Genomic DNA, 25,778 nt, shown 5'->3' on the forward strand with positions numbered 1-25,778 from the left:
AACAACCAAGAAATCACTAAAGAAATCAAAGAGGAAATCAAAAAATATCTAGAAACAAATGACAATGAAAACACAACAACCCAAAACCTATGGGAAGCAGCAAAAGCAGTTCTAAGAGGGAAGTGTATAGCAATACAGTCCTACCTCAAGAAACAAGAAAAATTTCGCACAAACAACCTAACCTTACACCTAAAACAATTAGAGAAAGAAAAACAAAAAACCCCAAAGTGAGCAGAAGGAAAGAAATCATAAAGATCAGAGCAGAAATAAATGAAAAAGAAAGGAAGGAAACAATAGCAAAGATCAATGAACTAAAAGCTGGTTCTTTGAGAAGATTAACAAAATTGATAAAGCATTAGCTAGACTCATCAGGAAAAAAAGGGAGAAGACACAAATCAACAGAATTAGAAATGAAAAAGGAAAAGTAACAACGGATGCCACAGAAATACAAAAGATCATGAGAGACTACTACAAGCAACTATATGCCAATAAATTGGATAACCTGCAAGAAATGGATAAATTCTTAAAAAAGTACAATCTTCCAAGACTGAACCAGGAAGAAATAGAAAATATGAATAGACCAATCACAAGTATGGAAATTGAGACTGATTAAAAATCTCCCAACAAACAAAAGCCCAAGGCCAGATGGCTTCACAGGCGAATTCTATCAAACATTTCGAGAAGAGCTAACACCTATCCTTCTCAAACTCTTCCAAAATATAGCAAAAGGAGGAACACTCCCAAACTCATTCTATGAGGCCACCATCACCCTGATACCAAAGCCAGAAAAAGATGTCACAAAAAAAGAAAATTACAGACCAATATCACTGATGAACATAGATGCAAAAATCCTCAACAAAATACTAGCTGACAGAATCCAACAGCACATTAAAAAGATCATATACCATGATCAAGTGGGGTTTATCCCTGGAATGCAAGGATTCTTCAATATATGCAAATCAATCAATGTGATACACCATATAAACAAATTGAAGGATAAAAACCATATGATCATTTCAATAGATGCAGAAAAAGCTTTTGACAAAGTTCAACATCCATTTATGATAAAAACTCTCCAGAAAGTGGGCACAGAAGTTACCTCAACATGATAAAAGCCACATATGACAAAGCAACAGCCAACATTATTCTCAATGGTGAAAAACTGAATGTATTCCCTCTAAAGACAGGAACAAGACAAGGGTGCCTACTCTCACCACTATTATTCAACATAGTTTTGGAAGTTTCAGCCACAGCAATCAGAGAAGAAAATGAAATAAAAGGAATCCAAACTGGAAAAGAAGTAAAATTGTCACTCTTTGCAGATGACATGATATTATACATAGAATACCCTAAAGATTCTACGAGAAAACTGCTAGCATTAATTGATGAATTTAGTAAAGTAGCAGGATACAAGATTAATGCACAGAAATCTCTTGCATGCCTATACACTAACAACAAAAGGGCAGAAAGAAATTAAGGAAACACTCCCATTTACCATTGCAACAAAAAGTATAAATTACCTAGGAATACACCTGCCTAAGGAGGCAAAAAACCTGTATACAGAAAATTATAAGACACTGATGAAAGAAATCAAAGATGATACAAACAGATGGAGGGACTTACCATGGTCCTGGATTGGAAAAATCAACATTGTGAAAATGACTATCCTACCCAAAGCAATTTATAGATTCAATGCAATCCCTATCAAATTACCAATGGCATTTTTCACAGAACTAGAACAAGAAATTTTATGATTTGTATAGAAACACAAAAGACACTGAATAGCCAAAGCAATCTTGAGAAGGAATGACTGAGCTGCAGGAATCAGTCTCCCTGACTTCAAAGTATACTACAAGGCTACAGTAATCAAGACAGTATGGTACTGGCACAAAAACAGAAATATAGATCAATGGAACACAATAGAGAGCCCAGAGATAAACCCACGCACATATCTTTGACAAAGGAGGCAAAAATATACAATAGACAAAAGACAGCCTCTTTAATAAGTGGTGCTGGGAAAATTGGACAGCTACATGTAAAAGAATGAAATTAGAACACTTCCTAACACCATACACAAAAATAATCTCAAAATGGATTAAAGACCTAAATGTAAGGCCAGACACTATAAAATTCCTAGAGGAAAACATAGGCAGAACACTCTATGACATACATCAAAGCAAGATCCTTTTTGATCCACTTCCTAGAATGGAAATAAAATCAAGAATAAACAAATGGGACCTCATGAAACTTAAAAGCTTTTGCACAGTGAAAGAAACCATAAACAAGACTAGAAGACAACCCTCAGGATGGGAGAAAATATTTGCCAACGAAGCAACGGACAAAGGATTAATCTCCAAAATATATAAGCAGCTCATGCAGCTTAATACCAAAAAAGCAAATAACCCAATCCACAAATGGGTGGAAGACCTAAATAGACATTTCTCCAAAGAAGACATGTAGATGGCTAACAAACACATGAAAAGATGCTCAACATCACTATTAGAGAAATGCAAGTCAAAGCCACAATGAGCTATCACCTCACATCAGTCAGAATGGCCATCATCAAAAAAACTAAAAACAATAAATGCTGGAGAGGGTATGTAGAAAAGGGAACTCTCCTGCACTGTTGGTGGGAATGTAAGTTGGTACAGCCACTATGGAAAACAGTTTGGAGGTTCCTTAAAATGTAAAAATGGAACTACCATATGACCCAGCAATCCCACTACTGGGCATATACCTGAAGCAAACCATAATCCAAAAAGAAATGTACCATAATGTTCACTGCAGCATTGTTTACAATAGCCAGGATGTGGAAGCAACCTAAATGCCCACCAACAGATGAATGGATAAAGAAGATGTGGCACATATATACAATGGAATATTACTCAGCCATAAGAAAGAATGAAATTGAGTTATTTGTAATGAGGTGGATGGACCTAGAGTCTGTCATACAGAGCAAAGTAAATCAGAAAGAGAAAAACAAATACTGTATGTTAACTCATGTATATGGAATCTAAAATAAAAAAAAAAAAAAAGTTACTGATGAACCCAGTGATAGGGCAAGAATAAAGATGCAGATGTAGAGAACGGACTTGAGGACACAGGGTTGGGGGTGGGGGGCAATGGGGAAGCTGGGACGAAGTGTGAGAGTAGCTTTGACATATATATACCACCAAATGTACAACAGATAGCTTGTGGGAAGTTCCTGCATAACATAAGGAGACAAACTCGATGACGAGTGATGACTTAGAGGGCCAGGATGGGGGGTGGGGGGGCAGTGGGAGGGAGTCGCGCGAGGGTGGAGATATGTGTATAAATACAGCTGATCCATTTTGGTATACCTCAAAAACTGGCACAGCAGTATAAAGCAATTATATTCCAATAAAGAGCTTAAATTTTTTTTAAAAAAATCTTTTTTTAAACTTTAATTAATTAATTTTTTGGCTGCATCAAGTCTTGGCTGTCACACCCAGGATCTTTCGTTGCAGCGCAGGCTTCTCTCTAGTTGTGGCACGCAGGCCCCAGAGCGTGTGGGCTCTGTACTTGTGGCTCCACAGTGTGTGGAGGCTCAGTAGTTCTGGCATATAGGCTTAGCTGCCCTGCGGCATGTGGGATCTTAGTTCCCCCACGAGGATCAAACTGGCATCCTCAGCATTGAAAGAGGGATTCTCAACCACTGGACCACCAGGGATGTCCCTTCTATTCAATCTTAAGCTTGAACAAAGCTATTGTGTAATCAGCCGAAATCCTTAAGGGTACTTAGCACACACACTGCCCTCACTCGGGAGCACGTATGTGGGTCACTGCGTATACGCTGTGGGGCTGACTTGGCAGCCCAGCCACACACCTGTGGTGATGGGCACAATCACAGCTCAGTTTGTGAAAACAAAGATCACACCACTTAGACAGAAGTGTACAATTTCCAAAGCAACCAACTGCCCGGAAGGTGAATAATGAAGACACCCACATTCATACTTTCTCCCTTTCAAAAATCCGGTGAGGTTAGGTTTCATAGTGAAGCAGGGAAAAGACTAAATGACTAGCATTCTTTTCAAAAGTGGTGCCAGCTTGAGAGAGGCCAGAAAAGGACTCAAACCCAAGTTTGATGTGACTGTGAGATGCACAAATCTCATTTTAAGGTTGTTACAAAAATGACATTTGTGCACTTACCCAAGTCTTGTCAGGAGAGTACCTCTCAGATGAAAAATTCCATAATTTCATTTTAAAAGGGGGAAAGGGGTGGTTTGGGGAGAAATCCTAGAGCAAAACCATAAGACATTTTCCATGTTTCCACTAGAGGTCATGCCTTCCTTTTTCTTTAAGGTTGTTGGACAGGCTCCAAGCCAAGGACGGGAGAAAAGCCTAAAGGTTGGATATAAATTTTTAAAATTCATACCTGATTTTACTGATATGCTTTCAAAGTGAGTCCGAAATGGATTTGGGTTTCAGAAACAGCGTTTCTTACCAATGAATCCCCAGTGTCCACGTACGACTTGCGGCAATTCTTCTAAAATAGTGGGATGTCCTATATTCACTGATAAATTTCCATAGCTTTAAGATAAAAAAGACATACAGAAAAGGAAAATACCCTGAGATAATGTGGATGATGTGATGGAGAGATTATAATTTTAGGATATAGAAAAGCTTGAATGTGACCTCTAGTTTCATGATTTATTAGCTTTGTGACATGTGGATAAATGTACTGAACTTTTTGAAACTTTAGTTTCCTCCTTTAAAAAAAAATGAGAATACCACCTCTTTCACAAGGCTATTATAAGACTTGTCTGAAACAGTTACATAAAGCTCCCAATACAGTTTCTGGAACTTTACAGATGCTGAGAAATTGTAATTTTCTTTTTAAAACAGCATTCTGTTCACATTTCTCTGGGTCAACTAATATTACTGGCTTTTATCTTGCTGTTTGGGCACGTAATTTTTTTTTTTTTTAAGGAAGTGTTCCAGTATTTGCCTATCTATTCAACCATCTCCCTCCCTCTCTCCCTCCCTTCTTGTTTTTTCCTTTTGATTTTAGTTTCTCCATGTTTGTCAAGTAATGTGGGTTGAATGAATCAAGGCTCATGACAATTCTGACAGTTTTGTAAGGGACAGAAAAGCATGTTTAATGAAAAGTTAGCACAAAGTATCTGGTTGATGGGAATGATGGAGGGAGAGAAACGGGAGGAACAGAAAAAGACAGATATACTGATTTTTATGGTCAGTTTTAGCTTTATATCATCTTTTTTGTTCTCTGTGAATTTGGTATATGAACACAACGTAGTGAAATCCTTGATACTGAACAGATTCTGTCTTAAAACCACAGTGGTTCTCTAATGACCATGCAGAATAATCATCTGGAGAAATTACTCAGATACAGATGGTTGGGCCTTGGCCACCAGAGTTTCTGATGTAGCGGCTCTGGTAATGGGTCCTGGAACGTGCATTTCTATCAAGTTCCCCAGGAATACACGTTGAGAACTGGTTTAATTAGCACAGTCATAAATTTACAGTCAAACTCTGGGAAAAGAAAATGGAATCAGTTTAAGAAATCTAGGCTCTCGTCCTGATCTTCCATTAATTCATCGTGTGGTGAGGAAGGCTCATTACCTGTCATGCCCAATTTGCTTACCTGGAAAGAGGAACCATATCTCTCTACCAATGAGGTCAAATGAGAGTCAAAAGAATAAATGGGGAAATTAAAACTCTGAAAAATTAGAAACTACTCTGGAAGGACAAAGTAATTGGAGCAGCAATTGCAACAACCTCTGAGAGTTAATCTGAGAAGATGCCAACTGACTGCATCAGGAATGCCCAGATTTGGGGTTGTGTCAGCAGGGTGTTTCCAGAGGAGATCAGCATTTGAATTGGTAGACTCAGTAAGGTAGATGGGCTCCCCATTGTGGGTGGGCATCACCTGACTAGAACAAAAAGGTGGAGGAAGGAAGAATTCACCCCTTCTTCCTGCCTCACTGCTTGAGCTGGAACATCTCATTTCACCTTCTCCTATCCTCAGACTGAGATTTACAACATTGGCTCCCCCGGTTTCAGGCCTTCAGAGTCAGACTGAATTACAGCACCAGCTTTCCTGGTCTCCAGCTTGCAATTGGTAGATAGTGAGAATTCTCAGCCTCTGTAATTGCATGAGCCGATGCCTCATAATAAATCTCCCTTTACATCATGCTGGTTCTATTTCTTTGGAGAACCCTAACACACAGCCATTACTTAAAAGATTTCTTTAAAAGACTGGAAAGTGACAGTCCTGGGTTCTAGTCTGGTTTTGCTTCTGACTTACCCTGGACACACTTGACCTTGTTAGGTCATAGTTTTCCATCTAGCAAGAGGTTTAGAGATAAGATGATCTCTAAGGTCTTTCAAGTATAAAAATGCTACGGTCCTAGGATCAGAACATGAGCAGGGATTGGGGCTTGGGGCAGGTGAGCAGCTCCCTATCTAGGGAACACCATCTCCCCTCCCAGAGTTGAGGGCAAGTTCTCTCATTCTGTTAGCACGGATCACCCAGCAGTAACCTAAAGGCCACAGGCTTGGCCCACACTTCAGTACAGACCAGTCCCAGAATCCAGGTGTGCCACAGCCCTGCCGGCCCTCAGCATGAGCTCTCAAACATTCCGAAACCAAGCTCCGTACTGGCTATCATTACTGAAAACAGTACATTCATCATCATTAGATCACCAGAGCCCTACAGCATCCAGTTGACAAATGCTTGAGATTCTGTCTCTAAAATGCCTGCTGCGTCATGCCCTCCCCATACATCCCATTGCCACTGTATGTCATTGTCACAGTTGAGCTTAGGCCCTCATGTCTCTCACAGGGACAACTGCAGCCCCTCTTCACTAGACTCCGCTCCCCTCCACCATCACCCAGCCGAAGCTACCAAAAGGAGCTCCTTCAAGGGCAGCGCTGATCCCATCACTCACCTGTTCAAAATTCTACAGAGTGGCCACCATCCCTGTAACCAAGGCCTCCCAGGGGACTCCCCTGGGGGAGTCCAGTGGTTAAGACTCTGTGCTTCCATTGCAGGGGGCGCAGGTTCAATCCCTGGTCAGGGAACTAAGATCCTACATGCCTCAAGGCGCAGCCAAAAGATATTGAAATAAATAAATAAATAAATAAATAAATAAATAAATAAATAATTTGGGGAGAAAAAGGGTCTCCTACATTCTAAGGCCAGCCTCCATTTCAACCCATGTCTTACTGCTCCCTTATGTTCCTCAGTGGCTCCAGCCCCAAAGTGGACTCCCCAAACTCTCCCAGTCCCCTAAATATGTCCTTGCTTCCCAGCTCCCAAGCCTTTGCTCATTTTCTCCTTTTGACCCTCTGTCCTTGCCTGTTGAACTCTGGCCAACTCCATCTAAAAGCTTTTGCCTCCTAACCCCCCAAATTCGCACATATTATTTCTTTTCTTTCTTTGTACAATCTTCTTGATTAACCTGACACTTTATGAGATTTATGGGGTGACTTGTATCACAGCTATCTGAGGTCATTCCCAAGTCTCACATAAGTTTTCTGAGGATGCACCCGTGTCCCCCTGAGTCCTGGGGGTTAGGCTACTGAGAACTAGAAACAGTCCATCCTGATGCAGAATGTATCACTGTAATATGAACTAGCTTGTACAGGACTGCAAGGACTGAGATTACGTCAGCACAATAAAACTAGTGTTGGTTCATACGCAATTTTCCAAGAATGTTAATATTTTGTACAACCATGGAATAGACACTAAACAAAACGTGCTCAAACACAGCAGAATGGATCAACCCACAGAATGAAAGACGTGCAAATTCTTCTAGACTAAAATTGGCATGTGATCTGTCATGGAAAAGCTTTTCTATGATTTGATTGCATTTTAGTGCATTTTATCTTTGTCTCCACAATTCAACAACTTTACCCCCTTTTTTCTTCTAAAACCCTTTTCATAAAGCCACTTTCAACCTTTTTTCAATGGTAAACTCTTGTATTAGAGTGATCTTTTTTTTTTGTTCAGTACTGTTACTGCTTTTATTAATTTCCTGGTTACAAGGTCAAATAGGTTTGGAGTGATCTGCTCCTAACCCTGTTTTCCCCACAAGCCTTGCTGTTCCCAAAGTGTCTGCTGTGAACCAAGTATATGATACGTTATCTCACTACTTATAGGCAAAATCTTCCAGTCTGATGTTCTACCCTCAACTTACAAGAAAACAGACTCAGTGGTTAAGGGATGTGCTGTGGGACAGACACAGGGTTGCCTGAGCCCCGCACACGGCCTTTTCACTGCAACAGTGGCTTTCAAACTGAGCGCAAAGGGCTGAGCGCGCCTCTCAGGTCGTGTAGGGAGTGGAGGGTGGGGGCGGGTGAAGGGTAAGGAGAGACTGCGCTTGCGCCAGATGGCGGCCCCTGGGCCTCCCACCCTCCACTTGAACCACGTTCATCTGTTTTACATATGGGGCTTCCTCTGGTGCTTGTATTTGAAATAAGAGTCCTACAGTTTTAAAAGGGAGGAATAAAAAGGGTTGAAAAGTCACTGCATCCTATCAAGCTGGCTACTTCCCAATTCTGCCTGAGGCTGGCCTTCAGCAGAAAAATAAATCAGTTGCTTACAAAAGATCTACTCCATACAGAATGCTCTTGCGGGATGGAAGGGGGGGGGGTCCCCAAATTCCCTGTTCTAATCATTCCAAAGCTTTAAAAAGACTTCACTTTACGCCAATTTTACTTGCTCATGTGCCTCTCTCTACCCCTTCCCAGACATTGCAAGGCAGGTCGCGGGCTGGCAGAGGTGCAGGAGCCTGGAGGGCTGACCCTCCACCCAGTGCCCTGGGAAGAAACCGGATCCAAACTAGCTCTGAACCCAAGCAGGACCCCCAGGGCGTACTCCTGGTGCTAAGAGTAGCTGGTTCCTTGCCACCAAGGGAGCTGGTGGACAAGATGCTCTTCAATGTTCTTCCTGACTGAAAACAGAGTTTGCCTTTCTGAGCTGAGGGAAGGAGGGGGCCATGTTTTACGTGTGAGTTTGTAGCAAGCCAATGGATGTAATGAGTGCGCAGCACATGCCCCACAGACACACGCGGAGGCTAAGACACCTTTCGGACGGGCTGTTTGTCTAAAATCCGTGAGTACTAAGGAATAGTGGGGGAAAAAGAAAGCTAAGGCATAATGAGTACTGATACAACTGAAGTAGCATGGAACAAGACACACCTAGCTTTAACTCCCCCTGAGATAACAACGCCTAACCACACAAAAGGTCATTTCAGATCTTTCCAAGGACCTCTCCGAGTCCACCGGTGAGGCTCCGCGTTTCAGGCAAAGGATGTGCGGGGAAGTTTCCTTAAAGTGGTTGGAAAGAAAATAACGGGCACTGGATTTACAGCCAGTCTCTGGGCAATGAATGATCTGTCACCTTCTCCTGCTGGTATTGATTCTCGCATCAGACAGGCGACAAGTGACTGCAGAGGAAGGCACACATGCCTCGGTGACTGCTCAGCCTGGGTTTGAACGCTTGCCCAGGAGCCCCGCCCCCCGCCGCAGGCGCTCCGCTCTCGCTGCAAAGGCCCATCCTCCTCCCTGGGGGAGCAGCCTGCCTGGCCTCCTCTGCGCACATCTGGAGGTACCACCCCTGGGGTACCAACACTGTAGCCTCACCACCTGCTTTCCACTCCCAGGAATCTATTTCAAACACACAGACACACGAGTCTGGTATCATGCCTCCTTCAAATAACAATGTCCAGTCACTGACCTGAAATTTCTCCTTGATGCTGCTGTCTTCCAGGTATTACCCATGCACCATGCAACCACTCCTGGCCTCTTAATCACACAGCCCATTTATTGGGCATCCACTTTGAGCCAAGGATTTGTAAAGTATTACCGTCCACCTTTATGCTGCCCCTGAGTGGTATGAAGAAATGGAGGCTCTGAGGTTAAATAATTGCCCAAAGTTACACAGTCTGTGGATCTGATCTTTGAACCCAGGTGTCTGATTCACAAGAGAGTTGACTTGGGAATTCCTTGGTGGTCCAGTGGTTAGGACTCCACGCTTCCACTGCAGGGGGCACGGGTTCAATCCCTGGTCAGGGAACTGGGATCCCCGCATGGCAAGCAGTGCTGCCCAATATAAATACAGAGAGTTGACTTACAAACATGTCACACGTCAGGGGGACACATCCCCTTTCCCCTTTTTCTTAAGCTCCTTCTCACAGCTCCAGAGACATGGCAAAGGAACTAAAGCTTTCAAATACTAGGGGGTCCAGAAATGAAAGAAGCTGGGAAATCTAAGGAGAACTGAACCCGCAGACAGATTTCCAGGCCTGGATTTTCTGTCTTTTCCCTCTCCTCTTGCCTGAAATTCTACCCATTAGGTTCATTTTCACAATTAAAAAGAGAAAATGGAAATTGCTTCTCGGACGTTAGGGTACTAATTACCATTATACTCCTTAGTATACATGTGTTCAGTTGAAGTGAGCCATTCTCACCACAGGGGAGCCCACCTGCCCAGCTGGAAGAGGAGCTTGGATTCAGTGGACTGTGATTTGTGCTGGAAGGCCCTGAGGATGGAAGGCAGAGACAGGGAGGCCTCCAGAGGCCGGGCCGAGGAAATGATGGGTGGGTTTCACAACTGCTCTTCCTTCCTCCTAATGGACTCCTACCCTCCACCCCAGGCTAAGAAGACAAGTATTAGGGCTCAGCTGATGACTGAGTGTAAATGGCACTGGTGAACCCAGATATTATTTGAGGCATTTTACATAGAAATATGTGATCTGATTCCAAACAAACATATATATTCATCATATACCTACCTGTGAGGCTACGAAGAGACATTATTCACAGCAAGTCACACAGAAGCTAATTATGCGAGCTTAACAGAATAAATTAATGGATTAGTTGGATTAATAGAATCAATACAAAGGAAGGGACTCCCTGGTGACGCAATGGTTAAGAATCCGCCTGCCAATGCAGGGGACACGGGTTCGATCCCTGGTCTGGGAAGATACCACATGCTGTGGAGCAACTAAGCCCGTGCGCCACAACTACTGAGCCTGAGCTCTAGAGCCCACATGCCACAACTGCTGAGCCCACACACCTAGAGCCCATGCTCTGCAACAAAAGAAGTCACCGCAATGAGAAGCCTGTGTACTGCAATGAAGAGTAGCCCCTGCTTGCCACAACTGGAGAAACCCTGTGCACAGCAACAAAGACCCAACACAGACAATAAATTAATTAATTAAAAAAAGAATCAATCCAAAGGAAAATGGGGAGTGAGGAATCTTCTTAAATTCTTCACTCCTATAGGAAGTTGTTTCTAAATGTGGAGAGCCTGTGATACCCTGGAGAGTGACTTACTGTTTTACTTTAATTATTCATTTCTCCTCAAAATAAGATTCAATAAAAAAGTAATATTAGTTCATTTCAGACACCAATTTTGATAGGCATGGTGGGATAGAATTCATTATTGAAACGAGATCTTACCAACTAACTTTATTACTCTTGTGCCCTTTAAATATCCACTTAGAAGTTATCCAACAAACATAAGAGCAAATGCAAATCACTGGGCTTTGAGAACCATAAAATCCAATATCAAGTAAGTGCTATGCAGGTGACTAGGAGGGAGCATGAGATCCAAAGGGATAGAGAGGACCAAACAAGGTGAGAGCCTGACCTACTCTCACTGAGCCAGTGACACTCCCCACGGCCGCGAGCCCATCATTTTATCCTTCACGGCTTTGCTTCTCTGTGTGCAAACAGGAAGGAAGCATTCATCACGCACATTCATCCATCTCAAAAGTGCTGGGGTCCTCAGAGCATCCAGTCTCACCACTTCATCGTATAGATGAGAACACTTACAGACAAGAACACCACAGCGTGGCTGCCAGTAGTTAAAACCCACAAAGCTAGCAAGTGTCAGGGCCTGGAGCACATCAAGGTCTCCTAATTCTTGGACCAGCAATGATACTCTGGCATGAGTCAAATATGACCACACAGAGGTGCTGAGACGGACTATCAATGTGTAAACCTAAATCCTTTACAGGACAGCCTGACCAGCACACAAATGCCAATAATCAGTTACCAGTTGACTTCTCTGGTTTCCACCAAACGACTATGATAGAACATGATAATATGACAGAAGTCATTTCTGACACATTTAGAAGCTACTATAGTATTCATTCAAAGTTAAATTAGCATTTCTTTGAACACAGTATTTTCACACTGAATATCCCGAGTTCTCTATTTATAGGTAGCTTTAACCAAACACATTTAACATTTTTTTCAAAATCAAGATTACCTGCAAAAAAAATTCTGTGTAGAACAGATTTAATTTTGATTAGTGCCAAAGAAAACTGAATCCTATTTGCTTTAAAAACACTGAGTCAGTAAGTGTCTGATAATCTCCAAAATGACTTGTAGCTGGAGGATTCCTAACTGGGTGTAATCATGGCTTAACAAAATGCATCTCTCCAAGATAAGTGTACTTTTCTGGCTGAGAGCTGAAAGGACAGGACAAAGATTACTCATGGCTGGTCTGGACTTCAAGATACACATCTATATACATAAAAGGCTAATTTCAAAAGTTCAGTACTTTTGCCAACCCATTTTATTCAAATCAATTTCTGGTTTTGAATAAAATTAAGGTTAAAAGGTTGAGACAATATAAAAGTCAGGGAAGTAATCACTGACTGCTATGCCAAAGCATAAGAGAAATACTTCTGCTGGAAGGACATCCCACAGGCAGCCTAACGACCTTTAGGGCAAAAAGGCCTGGGAGGTACACAGAGCAAAGTTCATCCAAACACCTGTCTTCCTACCACTCTTCACCTTATTTCAAGGAACAACTTAAACTGTTACATCTCCTGAGCAGCCTTCCTTGATTCTGTCTAGCTACTGCCATGTGTTGCCCCAGGAGTATCCCTGACACACTCTCCTTACTTACCTAGCTCCCAATTAGAATGCCAGCTCTTGAGAGTAGGGGCCTGGTGGTGTTCTGGCCTCTCCCTTCCTTATTTCTAGCTCCTGGCACAGCAGCCGGCACAGAGAAGGCAACCAAATCGGCAAAGAGAACGTGCTTACTCAATGAATGGAAACAATGAATGGGGAGAACAGAAGCCTGGATGAACCTGTGTGGGGGGAATACAATTCATTTCAAATTCTCTTGCCAAGCAAGTAAAAACACGGAGCGTAGAAAACACCTCGGAGATCATCTGGCCCAACCCCCTCATTTTCTAGGAGCCAAGTAATCTTGGCTTAGTGCCGCGTGAAATATAAAAGAATATCTCGGAAAACATGAAATATTAGGAAAAGCAAACATTCCCTCTAATAAACGGAGATACCAGCCCACATAATCTGCAAGCAGAACTTAAATAATTAAAATGTGCTAGTTTCATCTGGCTTTTATTAGTGCCTTCAGAAGCGTCCACCTATTACCTGGCAGTGTCAAACCTACATTATCTAGGCTCAACTACTTAGTATGTAGATCAGGCAGAATTCTCCCTTCCTCTCTCCCCTGTGTTTCTGTAGCTTTTCAATGCTCATTAGCACCTCCAACAGAAGGCTGAGGAAATGAAACTCCAATTTATCAATGTCAACTGTTGAACCAGCAAATTGCATCAGTCCCGCCCCCACATGGAAGTGTTTGGACAATTCTGAATCAACAAGATGTTGGCAGCTGTGTTCCTATGGTTCAGTAATCGCATTGTTTCCTACTGTGCTCTACGGGTTGTGAAATGAATTTATTAAATAATCCACACAAAGGGAACGTGGTATGGGCTACTGGAAACAGCTCCGAGCTGGTGTTGGGAGACTGTCCCACTTTGACCACTAGCCTTGACTTCAGTTTTTCTAGTCCTCAGGCTCCTAACTACCTAAGAGGATAATTCTGCCCTGAGTAGCAGAGAAATCTCTGGCGCCTAAACCATTGTGTTACTGTGCTCTACAGAATGCACTAGAATCTGTAACTGATCACTTCATACTGGAAGACAATGGTTAGGAAAGGAAAATTGAGTCCACACACATGAAGGATATAATGGAGGGAGTTAAACATACACAGTAAATAAGGACCTGCTGCACAGCACAGGGAACTCTACTCAATACTCTGTAATGACCTATGTGGGAAAAGTATCTAAAAAAGAGTGGAGATACGTATATGCATAACAGATTCGCTGTGCTGTATAACCTAAAACTGACACAACAGTGTAAATCAACTCTACTCCAATAAAATTTTTTTTTAAAAAACCCCAATTCTATCATCTTTGGTAAGTTTTCCAGTGGTATTTTGTCCGTTATCTTGGGTTATTAAAACTAGTTGGTGTTTTGAAAATATGGCCTTGGGACAGAATGAGACATATTTTCAAGTGAAGATGAAAAACTTATTTGGTACAGTTGGCCCTGTTTCCATTGGTGTTCAACCAGACTCTCAACCTCACAAGGCAAAAGGGTCTGCGATGACGGGAGAAGGAGCCCAGAGAGCCGCCCTGCTGAGGGGTAGGAGGGAAGTCTCCCTGGGCCCTAAACGGCTCAGGGTCTCCTGGGTTGCTGGGTACTTCTTTTCTGGACTGAGTGACTGGGAAAAATACCTTCCCTTCAACGGGGAGTTCAGCGCTCACTCAGGGCCCTAATTTTGTTTTCAGTGGTTTCCCATTCTTTCTTAAAAAGCAAAAATGTTAAAGTAAGGCTTTCTCTCAAATTACGAAGCAAAATTCCACTCCTTTCCAAACTCTGTATTCATTTTATAAATAGGACTTGATTCAGATGATAATCATTGACTGAAGTCTACACATAGCCCAGTGGTTCCGGGCAGGTGGTATAATGGCTGACCGATTCCTTACCCCAGGCTTAACCATCTCAGCAGTGGGCGTGATGACCATTAATGTGTGTCAAACACAAGCCCAGGGCCCGCCACACTGAAGTCTATCATAGCAGGGCTAGGTACGCTACTTCCCAACCTCCTACCTCCCAACCTCCTACCTAAACCTGGCAGAAACTATGCGAGGTAGGAATTAGGACTGCTATTTTGCAGACAGAGAAGTGGTTACTGGAAGGCATGAAGTTACAAAGGAAGAGATTTAGGAAATAAAACCAGGTCTGGCTTCACTCCAGATCTCACCAGCTTTCTGTAACAAGACATGGGTGTGAATCTCTGGGATATTTTGTGCTTTCTAGCCTGGATGACAAAGCCTTGCAGGGCACTCTTCCAAATAAATTACACTGAGTCCTTTTCTTCCCAACAGAGTCAATGGAATATGTACACAGAAGTTCATCATTGGAGCTGTATGTGCTTTGGTTCTGGCTGGATGCTAATTTACTTTATTCTCTAATGAGGAGTCCTCTAGCCAAACGGCAGGTCAACAGCCTGATGAGCGGCACAGTGCAGCGTGAGTTTTAAAAAGCCACCCATGGCGCTGCGTTCAGAGTTAAGGATCAGCTCTCCGGTCCTCCCTAGAACGTGCCACGGACCGAGACAGGAGGCCCAGGTTCCAGCTCACTTTTGCCTCAGGACTGGGGTCGAGAAACCTGTATTCCCAACTCACAACGACTGTAGCAAGTCATTCCCTCATCTGGGGCCTGTCTGCCCATCTGGAAAATGGTGGGTTTGGACCAATTAATGTATTTTTTAAAGTCATGTCTATTGAGGTATAATTTATATACAATAAAATTCACCCCTTTGAAAGATACAATTTGATGAGTCTGACAAAGGTATACAGTTCTATAACTATAACCACAATTAAGACACAGAAGACTTCCACCACTCCCGAAAACGTCCTCATGTCCTTTTGCAGTCAGTTCTCTTCCCAAGCCCCAGGCAATCTCTGATCTGATGTCCATGCCTATCGTTTTACCATCTCCTGAAGGGCACATAGGTGGAAAAGCATGTAGCCTCTCATGGCTGGCTTCTTTCCCGTACCTTGGAACTTTTAACATTCGTTCACGTCGTTGAAGCCATCAGATCAACAGCTGGCTGCTGCTTATTGGTGGGTTGTAGTTCCCTGTGTGGACGTGACGCGCTTTGTTTATCCACGTACCAGCTGATGCGCAGTTGCGGTGTGTCTAGTCTCTTTGTGAATACAAATAAAATTATAGGCCTTTGTGTAAATATAAATTCCGTTTCTCTTAAGTAAATACTTAGGAGTATGACAGCTGTGCCATTTGTTAAATGTGGGGGTGTGTGTTTAACTTCCTCATAAAGCGTCTCACTGTTTTCCAAAGTGGCTGTGCCAGTCTGCATTCCTTCCAGCCGTGTATGGACTGGCGGCTACTTAACGGGTAGCTTCAGATAATGACTGTGATTCCTATCCACGTCCCATGTATGTATCGACTCTTTTGGAGCAAAGGTCCCATCTGAAATGCATCTCAGTAGCCTTCACAGCACCAAGGACAGATGCAAAGTACGTGCATGCACTCGACGCTGGGAGCCCTTGCAGCTCCGACAGTGCTATCATGCTCTTTTTCCTTCTCTGGACATCCTGTTCTGTGACAGCGGACACTAAACACCAGCTTTAGATTGAAATCTGTCTGGGACGGCCTGCAAAACTACCACCTACTAGTGTGTAAGGTAAATACTTTCACTTCTCACAGGCCTGATTTCCTCTTCTGCAAACTGGAGGTGATCACTGCCTTCTGCACAGGGTGTTGGAAGATTAAATGATGTAATTATATGTGCTCAACCCACACTAACTGCCAAGTAAACAGCAAATTTTAGATTCTACAGTTACAGACTGGCATGGCTGGTAAAGAAATGGTAGGTGACAAACTAGACCCCCTTCCAAAGGTCCCCAACAACAACTAGAATGTGAAAATGGAGTGCCCTGTGTTCCACTGCAGAGACCTCACCATGTCTCCTGATTGATTCAAATGGTTCAGGAATTCCCTCTCTCCACGTATTATGTTGGTGTATTCATTCCTCTCCTTATTTATCATGTATACACACGTATATGTGTGTGTATTACATACATACAGAGAGAGAGAAATGCACAAAAGAAACAGAGTTCCTCTCCTATTGAGCTTAGAGTCTAATCTGTTCCTTTTAACTAAATGTGTAGCAAGACACAGGACAGAAGTTTTGCCACGGGCAAGAAGAAAGGCAGAGCAGCTTAAAGTGTGGCAGCATTTATGGGATTGCTTCAGCTCTAATTTTCATTTTATTCATGGAAATATACTGTAGGTCTAGAGTCTTCCTGAATGCCTGTGTGCGTGTGTTAAAGAGGGAGAGAGGAGAGAGGCAAGAAAGGAGAATGGGGAATCCACTGATGGGCCTCTGAGCTCTGAATAATGCATCCACACGTTCCATTTTAAGCACTGTTTGTGTTCCCACCGCCCCATCCCCTGCAAGATAATTGCCTTGCTGTTTTGAGCACCCAGCTGTTGCTGTCTGAAACCTGACCTTCTCTGTGAAGAGGCTCACAGCTGCAGCAAGCTGCCTACCTAATAATGCCTGGGCTCCTACCAGATTCACTCTCCCTTAACCAACTTAGTGAAGTGGGCTGGTTTCCCGAGTTCCTTCCCCCAAACCATCAGTTTCTTGGCCAAAATAAGAGGAGGGGGCAAGGACCCCTTGAGGAGAGAGGGGTTCCGGCTGCAGGGCAGCCCTGCAGAGAGACCTACTGGAAGCCTGCCTGGCTCAGTTCACTTCCTACTAAGAGTGTCATTCATGGACCAGGAGCAAAGGCATTATATGGGAGCTCATTAGAATGCAGAATCTCAGGCTGGACTCTAGACCTACTGAATCAGAGGACCCTAGGAAGGTGTGGGCACATTAAAGTTTCAGAAGTGCTAGAATGAGATATAAACTGCAAAGAGTTTTCATTCAATTTTAAAAACCTGACCTAAGAATACGAGATGGCCAAGTGGATTGGGACAAAACTATGTTGGAAAGGCAGTGTGGTGTGCAGGAAACAGCCAGCCCTAATGACCCTCACTTTTTCATATTCTGCCCTTGTGTAGTTCCCACGAACACTGAGACATGTTGGTCTGTGTGGCAAATCGCATGTGTAGAAGTAAGAGCGTGAGCCTTCCGCAGCACAGTCATAACAGGCACTGCAACATTTTCCTGACTGGGTCCTTTGGGTCACTTGCTCTGGGCATAGTGGGGTTGGGGGTGGGAGGACGGGGAGCCCATCGCTATGTTGGGGGCTCTTTCAAGAGCTTGTAGAGAGGCCCACGTGGGGATAAGTCGGGGCCTCCCAGCACCAGCTGCCAGCCACGTGAGCAAGCCAGCTTGCAGGTGCAACCTCCAGGCCCAGCCAAGTGTTCAGGTAACTGTACATCTGGTCAACACCTTACTGCTACTTCATGAGAGACCCCAAGCCAGAGCCACCCAGCCAAGCCACTCCCGCATGCCTGACCCCAAGAAACTGTGTAAGTGAATCAATGTTTAATGCTGTTTTAAGCAACTGAATTTGGGGGCAATGGTTACTCAGTAACAAATAACTAGTACAAGGACAGAGAGCTGGGTCTGAGGCTGGGCTTGTCCAGCTAGGAGTGGTTTTCCACGTTCACATCAACGTCTCCGTGCCTGAGATGCTTCATGTACAGAGGAACAACCACAGTTCATCCAATCTTCAACCCCTCTGAATATACAGATGCACCACTGCTTGATATATCACCAAGACAGAGAAAAGGTATCATCAAATTCATACAGAGATTGAAATTGTGGGAAGATGTGCATCTTAAAATCGATGAAGTGCCGTATAAGGTTTGTTATGCCCGCCGCCTGGAGACGGTAAAAGGATCAACGGCACAACAGATGAGAAAGGGAACTGACGGGCACCCTTTTGAACCACCACTGCTTGAGAAAGAGAAATGACACTATGGTTCCAGACCAGCTAATTAAACGGGCTCTGCTGGGCTTCCTCATTTCACTTTTAATGCTCTTGCCTCAGGCTCCTATCACAATTTAGGCTCAAAATGACTGCTACGAAGCCCATCTGAGAGGGAAAAGGAGTCAAGGAAAACCATCTGCGGCAGCGCTCGCCACACTTGCTGGAGCATAAGAAATGACGTTGTGCGCTTGTTAAATATACACCCAGGCCCCTTGCTAGAGACTTTGACTCAGTAACGCTGGGGTGGGCACTGGAATCTGTATTTTAACAAGGGCCCCAGGCAGTTCTTATGAACACACAAGATTTAAAACACTGACCAAAATAAGATCCTTTCACTTACTAATATTTTTCCTCGCATCAAATCAGCACAGGAACGTCCAAGTCTGGATTGCCTTAGCTATGTCCCCGTATAAAAAAGGCCTTTCATAGGGTATAAGATTTTACTGAAGGTCAATGTTTAAGAAAACAAACAAACAAACTGTCTTTCCAAGGAGTCTGCCATTGCTGGAAAACGTACCGAAGTCATAGAAAATTATACTATTCAATGCTTATCGTGGAAAAATTTGCATAATATTAGCGGAGACATATTAAAGAATGTATCTCTTGACGATGAAATTGAGTATAGTTGATGTACAATATTCTATAAGTTTCAGGTGTACAATACAGTGATTCACAATTTTTAAAGGTTATACTCTATTTATAATTATAAAATATCTATATTCCCTGCACTGTACAATATATATCCTTGTCGCTTATCTCATACATGGTAGTTTGTGACCTGTTTCCTTTTTTATCAGTCAATAAAAATTGCTAAGCAACCATAATTTCCTTTTTTGCTTAGACTGCCAGGAATCTTTCACCTAAAATTCATGCCCCCAAACAATAATAATATTAACAATAATTAATAATTTTGATAAAGAAAAACATAGTTGCTGCTGTACGCAGCTTCTTGTGAGGTTTTTGACTCTGTGGTGTATTTTAATGGTCATGTTATGGTCATGTGTTTTTTCTCAAGACTCAGAAGTCCTTTTGGAAGTAGGCAAGAAACAGATTTTAAAATCAATACTGTTGGTTTTGTTTTGTTCTGTTTCTAATCATGTTTAGACTAAATGACCAAAACCCAATTTCTAGCAACTCTTGGCCAAGTTACGGGGTTATCTCCTCTCATGCCAATCCCTTGGCCAGCTTTTAAAACATCATAGGAATGCTAACCCCATCTTGGCAAGGAAAGTCAATTTCCTATTCAAGCCAAATACTTCTGTGAATAAACAGAAAATAATTTTAGAGCAGCTCCTCAAAATCCTCTTCTTGTCTTTCTCTGGTGCATAACATAATTTTCTGACAATCTGACCCAACTATGACAGCAGTCAGGCCATTAAAATCTTTCCCTGCAAGAACAAAAAACAAAAAAAACTTCCACTTCATTTTTCAACATCTTACTCATGTGCTTTCAGTTTTGCAACAGAATTTCATCCTTGACCTGAACTTCTAAATATCTCACAAACAATAATTAAGTCACTAGAACCCTGCTGTGGAAAGGGCATGTGCTGACAGATGGGATACCGAGACAGGACATGGAAACTGCTTCTATTCTCCCCCAGCCTTATGGAGCGAGGAGACGCAGGGCAAGGATTCTCATAATCAACCTTGGAATCTGAGGTGCACGTAGAGGCTCAAAAGGACATGAGTAACTTGTCAATACTTTAGAGTAATGAGTAGTGTTACTCAAGGATGTTCCAATGAATATTTCCAATCTCCACGAATTTTCTCATACCATCCTGGCTACTCAAGCTGACTTCACCCTGTTTTTCCGGTCAAAGATCCTTTACTCTATGAAGTCTTCCCAGCTGCCCCCTCCTCCCACCAGGGTTAATCCCTTCTCATCTGTCCTCCCATGACACTCACAACATGGCACCACGACGGACTGCCGTATCTGGTTGTCTCTGCTGCTGGACCAAGCTCCTTGAGGTCAGTGATCCCAGTTAATTCATCTTTGAACTGCAGGTCCATTTGTATGAATGAAAGAATCTAGTTCAGGGACTCTAAGGTGCCTCAGATTCTCTGATTCAAATTGAGTCCTTATGCAAATAAGGACATTAGGCCCAAAGAACTGATCTTTCCTAGAGTTATACCAAAAAAGGAAACAAGACAGACAAAAATCCAAATTCTCTCATTCCCCACCCACTCATTCTCCTTTACTTGACCTCTTACACAACCTCTGTCTTGTCTTCCACCACCACTTCTTGGACCTTCCAATTCAGTCAGTCTCTCCCTCATCCATCATTCCTCAACCCACAATCAGGTCCTCGGGGAGAAACCTTCCAGCCTGGGGCAGGCTCCTTCATTATCTGCTCCCATACCTCCTCCAATCACGTTCCTTTCCTGTGGAGAATGTATCCCAGCTCGCAATTATATTTTCAAAAGTGAAACTATTTTATGAAGGCCCAGCTTTCTCACTAAACTCCCTGAGAACAGAAACATGTATTTGTTGCTGTCGTTCACTGCCATATCCCTAGTGCAGGAAGCCTCACTTGACTAATTATCTGTTGAATGAATAAATCATTTAAAAACTCTCCAAAAATAAGGAGTGGATCAGTGGTGCAAATATTGTCTCATGAATAGCAGAGATACAACAAAAGCAGCAAATCATTCCTGCACAATATTAACAGATATCTCTATTTTTGCATTCAGATAATTCATTTTATAAATAACATGTAATCAATGCTTAAACTCATAAGTCCCTGTTTCAGAATCAGCCTCCCCCTTTCAGTGGGTTCATAAGGAAATGCTAGTTATTTTAGCATGAGATTAAGACAAACTGGGATCACCAATGATGTGAGGCTCACAGAATTTCTTTCCCAGGATAGACTGAAATATCTGGGTTATGTCGACAACTGCTTCCTATAACAGGTACAGATATTTGAGAGGATTATTCTTATTCTGTTTGCTCCTGCATCCTTAAAAAGTTTCTTAAAAGCATGTAGCAATATTTGCAAATTGTCTTCCACTTAACCCAGAGAAAGGGCCAGGTCACATCTCTGATTCCCAAGTCACTTACAGGTTCCAAAAAGAAATGATGACAATTTGATGTAATTGCTTAGAACATTTTAACAATCTGTTGGTCTAAAGCTGTTTAATTCGATATCAAAAATCATTTCCAGTTCTCACTCTGGAATTAAACTAAAAAGGCAAATGGCTCACTTCTGTTTCTCTGTCTTCCTTATCTGTTTAAATATAACAAAACTCTTGTCAGTTTGAAGGTTTACTAGCCTTGATCCTACCACTCATGGTGAGAAACCTGCCCTCCTCCTTTGACAGACTAAGAACAAAGTGTTGAGAAAAGCCCTCCCTTGGACAAAAAGCTTTTGATTACAGGGTATCACTATTTTGGGAATGTTCTTAGCTCATTCCCTGTGAAGCACCATTATATCTTCCCCTCCTTGGAGCTTGAAAAAAATGTCCTACCACTCCTAAGTTGGGGTATCTCAGAGGTGTTGGAGTGAGGCAACAATGATGTCAGACAGTATGGTTATACGCTCTGATTTGGCTTTGAGGGACTAGAATTGGGTCATAAATCAAGAGACCTAATTAGAAACATAGCACCATCCTTCCCTGGATCTCAGCTTCCTCTATTATTAAATAAAGGGCATTACTCAAAGGTCCTGTTCATCACCAGCATCCTGTGACTCTAACTTTGACCCTACTAACACAGAGAAAATCTCATAGCTTGTTTCTGGAAAAGCAGAAGAAGGACCAGGTATCTTGAGGGGGGTGGTTACTGTCTTTTTCTGTCTGTCCTGCCTCTTCTATAGATGCCCACGGGTGCCCTGCACCTAGTCCTGGCCACTGCTTCACTGTGGACCTCTAATACCCAAAGGTAATCTAGACGCTTGTTATGGGCTTAAGTGTGCTCCCCCAAAATTCATATTTTGAAGCTCTAACCCCCCAGTATCTCCAAACGTGACTCTATTTGACCCTAATCCCATTAGACTGGTGTCCTTATAAGAACAGGAAATTGGACACAAAGAGACCCAGAGGAAAGGCCACGTGAGGACACACTGAGAAGCCAAGGAGATGGGTCTCAGGAGAAACCAAACCTGCTGATATCTTGATCTTGGACTTCCAGCCTCCAGAACTGTGAGAAAATAAATGTCTGTTGTTTAAGACACCCGGTCTGGTATTTTGTTACAGCAGCCCTTGTCAACTAATACAGTGCTGAACTGATTCACCTGTTTAGGTAAGAACTTGGATCTTCTCATCTATATCTCTCCATTCTCCAATGAAAAGACTCTAGTTCTAAAGCAGGAAAGTAGCTTCCCAAGGTCACACAGGTACTTAGTGCCAGTAGAGACACTAGAACAGAGCTTATGGGGGGAAACAGGTATATTCAACCACCAGGGCTTTTTCCTTAAAAGCAATACAGATCATACAATAAAACACTGAAACTTGGCATAGGCATCCAAACAGTATACATCAAAGAGCTCATACCCAGGGTAATCATAATATGCTTGAGTAGCCAATTACAAATTAAGATTATGATATTTCATTGAACTGAAAACACCTGTTTAAAATATGCCCTGTTTTACCCAGATCTCTGTCAACACCCCGGAGGTATCAGGACTACTTCTACTCTAGAAGGCCAACAACTTTCCTCCAGGGAGTGCTCACCATAGCTACTGACTCTCCTGTGTGCTCTGTTCTTTCCCAAAGGGGCCTCCTGAAGTCTGTGTACAGGGAGAGACACTCAAACACAGGCATGGCTGTTTTTGAGACTAATACCAGGCATGAGACTCAACATTTGCATTTGAACCTGTCTCCATCCTCCACTCCTGGTCACACACAAGACCTCAACAGGCAGCCCCCCGGCCCCTGGGCTGACATGGGCTCCATGCCGAGCCTGAGATGGGGCTCCAGGCGGGGCCTAGCTGCATGCTCTCCTATCACAGAAGACGTGAGGCCCTGAAAGAGAACTCAAATGAAATTATCCATAGCAAACCTTGATTATCAAAACTGGCTTAAGGAAAAAGGGAAAGGTTCTGTTCCCTGGTTCCCTGGTTCCTAAATGGACACGTTCAGGCTGTCCTGCATCTGAATCATCTTAAGAGGGTTTGGGTTTTTTTTTTAAAAAAAAAAACATGAACTTCAAACCCTCACCCTTAGGCTGTGCTATTTCACAGGTCTAGGGTGGGCCTCTGGACTGTGTGCTTTTAGGCGACCCTCGGGCAAGCATAAAATTTGGGAAATACACGAAACTGCTCTACACTGTTCAGAGTTGAAAGAAAACAACTGAGAAGTAGCTGGTGTCTACAAATAAGAGTTCATATCACTGAGTCACTTTCATTAACTATCAGAAACACCAGAAGCCTGCAGCTCTTTGAGGTAAAAGCCACCCATTGCTATATTAGCTTATCCATTGTTAGATAACACAACATCCCACAACTTAGTGACCTGCAACAACAAACATTCCTTATCTTTCAGTTTCTTTAGGTTGGGAACTCAGGTGTGATGAGGCTGGGTATTTCTGGCTCAAGGTTTTTCACGAGGTTGCAGTTAAGTCACTGGCTGAGGCGGCAGTCACCTGAAAACTCGACTGGGGCTGAATAATCCACTTCCACATTGCTGACCAGAGGCCTCAGTTTCCCTCTGACTTCTGGCAGAGGCCTCAGTTCCTCCCCACCGAGGCTTCTACACAGGACATTCTACGTGTCCTCATGACATGGCAGGTCCCTCCCCTGGAGCAAGAGATCCAACAGGAGGGAAAGGAGGAAGCCACAGTGCCTCTCATGATCAGCCCCTGAAGCTGCACATTATCACGTTCACTTTTTTCTATTCATTACAAATGAGTCACTAAGTCCAACTCACATTCAGGGAGAATAGGCCTCATCTTTAAAAGGGAGTATCAGAGAATTTGTGGACATACTTTAAACCACTACAATTTCCAATATATGTCATACTCTGAGAATGGAACAGAAACCAGAAATACAGAAGCAACTCTGGTCCTCACTCTGCCCCCATGGAATCTGGGAGCAGGGACACCAGAAAGGACCAGGGTACCCAATACATTATTCTCCTTCTGTGAAGTCAAGCTAGCGAACAGCCAGTTAAGTTAGGGGCAGAGGTACGTAAATGTACGAAATTAGAAGTCAATAAGGCTTCGGTGTGAAACCCGACTTCCCCAGTTTAAGCTCTGTACCTCACTCAGCCACTGAGCTACTACCTTCCTTCTTTACAAAATGAAAACTATTCAACACTCCCTAGTGGAGAGGGGTGGAGTTGGGGGTGGAGACTCTGCAAAGCCACAGAAGGTAAAATCCATGACAATGTTGGACAAATAGCAAAGTGCTAGACATATTACTACTTACGAGTACTAGCATATTTATCATAAGCAAAGGTATGCATACCAGAAGGTGACGAGGCCAATATACTCAGGTCACCTTAATTCCTTTTGCATATGCCTCTCTGGATTTGTATACCTTCCTTCTTGAGGCAAATGCAGCCCCTTAGCACTAAGGAAATCCCACCCACAGGGACACTCATCTCCCTGCTCTAAACTCTGTTATCTTTTGGGCAGCAGGTCCTACCTGCTCTGCACAGGCCCTGCAAGATGAATCTAAACCGCCCAACGCGACCTGAGCAGGTAACTCCTCTCGAGGACTTACAATTGCGCCCCTCAATTTGTAAATGCCCATTCAGACTGAAGGCAAGAGTGAGAAGGACTGCAAATAAATGCGGACATATCTGGAAATATTTTGTGCTTGTGGGTATGTCTATGCATATGTATTTAAATATTATTTATCCAGACCTGATATATGCAAAAATAAAACAAAATAGGGAGACAGAATTCTACTGTGATCAGAATGGAGCTCTCAAGAATTTGATTTGGAGTACAGCTAACCAAGGGAAACGTCAATCTACGCAGAGAACAACCCTATGACCACTGAGGAGTATGAATCCGAGAAAGCTCATTCCCAATTCTCTTTCAAATCC

General features: G+C 43.0%; 1 protein-coding gene across 2 annotated transcripts in view; it reads right to left on the reverse strand.

Moving 5' to 3' along the window:
• The window catches only part of MB21D2 (Mab-21 domain containing 2), a 117,299-nt gene that overhangs the window by 24,174 nt on the left and 67,347 nt on the right, over positions 1-25,778 (reverse strand). The window contains exon 2 of one of the 2 annotated variants that reach the window (XM_057739606.1): positions 4,397-4,551. The exons of the other annotated variant lie outside the window; for it this stretch is intronic. The gene's annotated coding sequence lies outside the window, so the exon portion shown is untranslated. The remainder of the gene's footprint in view (positions 1-4,396; positions 4,552-25,778) is intronic. 2 annotated transcript variants of the gene reach the window in all.

The sequence above is a fragment of the Hippopotamus amphibius genome, chromosome 6 (assembly GCF_030028045.1).
Source record: "Hippopotamus amphibius kiboko isolate mHipAmp2 chromosome 6, mHipAmp2.hap2, whole genome shotgun sequence".
NCBI classification, from domain to species: Eukaryota; Metazoa; Chordata; class Mammalia; order Artiodactyla; family Hippopotamidae; genus Hippopotamus; species Hippopotamus amphibius.